General features: G+C 46.8%; 1 long non-coding RNA gene across 1 annotated transcript; it reads right to left on the bottom strand.

The window, feature by feature from the left end:
- LOC144068232 (uncharacterized) lies at nt 1-461 on the bottom strand. Its single transcript, XR_013298138.1, has 3 exons — nt 380-461; nt 237-290; nt 1-161 (listed from the first exon to the last, which is right to left on the bottom strand). It is a non-coding gene; the product is annotated as an uncharacterized LOC144068232 (long non-coding RNA).
- Between the last annotated feature and the right edge of the window lie 540 nt (nt 462-1,001).

Here is a 1,001-nt window from a genome sequence, read left to right as displayed (position 1 = left end):
TGATTTGCAAATGAACGTCTTTCTGTCCGCTTTTATTTAGGTTTGACACAAATCCCCACTTCATCGGAATGGCGAGGGTCACTCACAGTGGATCCAGCTAACCCTGGAGCTCCTGGTGGGCCAGGTGGCCCAGGGGGCCCTGGCTGGGAAATCATTTGAACCTGATGGGACAGGAAACAAAGACGCCCAATATGGTCAAGATGTCATGATGTGGACTCCAAGTGCGCTCCACTGACCAAGTTGTCATCCAGTCAGCAGTCGCCTTTTTCTCCTTTGTGTCCGTCCATACCCTGGTTGACACAGCACCAGCTCAACGTCAACATTGCCGTACTTCAATTAGTGATTATGTAGGCTAAGAAAGTGTATTAGCTCAACATACCGGTGGCCCAGAAAGGCCCATCTCTCCCTTTTCCCCTCTTTCTCCCCGTGTTCCTATTTCACCCACATCGCCTTTAGATCCCTTCAAAAAAATCCCCGGTATACAAATTCATAATAGTAAAACAGCAACATATCAATACATATTTAATAATAATAATAATCGGACATAGGCCATGTCGTCATTACCACAACACAAAAAAGCCTACTTGTCATCACACGCAGAAACTGCGTGTGACGAAATTGATGGTGCTTCTCCATAAGCTACGTTTAATCGGCAAAAGACCTAAATAACTGTAAGTTACGGACTTGTAATTTGTCATTCCGCTGTTGTGGATACTGGTCGCTTACCTCTCGATTACATACAGGTCGCTTACCTCTCGATTACCGCACACTGTCTGCCACTTACCTTCCTTCAAGTCAGCTAGTAGGAGGCAGATCACCAACCAAACATCTATGCATATGCCGCAGAAGGGAATGTGTGTATGTTAGCGCGAGTTTAGATGTCTGATGGATGTGGGGAAAAAACTGTCCTTAAGCCTATTTGTCCGAGCTTTGTGGGACCTATAGCGTCTGCCAGAGGGCAGCAGCTGGAACAGATTGTGACCAGGGTGGTAAGGGTCCCC

This window comes from Stigmatopora argus, chromosome 22 (assembly GCF_051989625.1).
Source record: "Stigmatopora argus isolate UIUO_Sarg chromosome 22, RoL_Sarg_1.0, whole genome shotgun sequence".
NCBI lineage: Eukaryota > Metazoa > Chordata > Actinopteri > Syngnathiformes > Syngnathidae > Stigmatopora > Stigmatopora argus.
The sequence above is the reverse complement of the archived record's forward strand: the minus strand, read 5'-3'. Positions and strand labels throughout refer to the sequence as shown.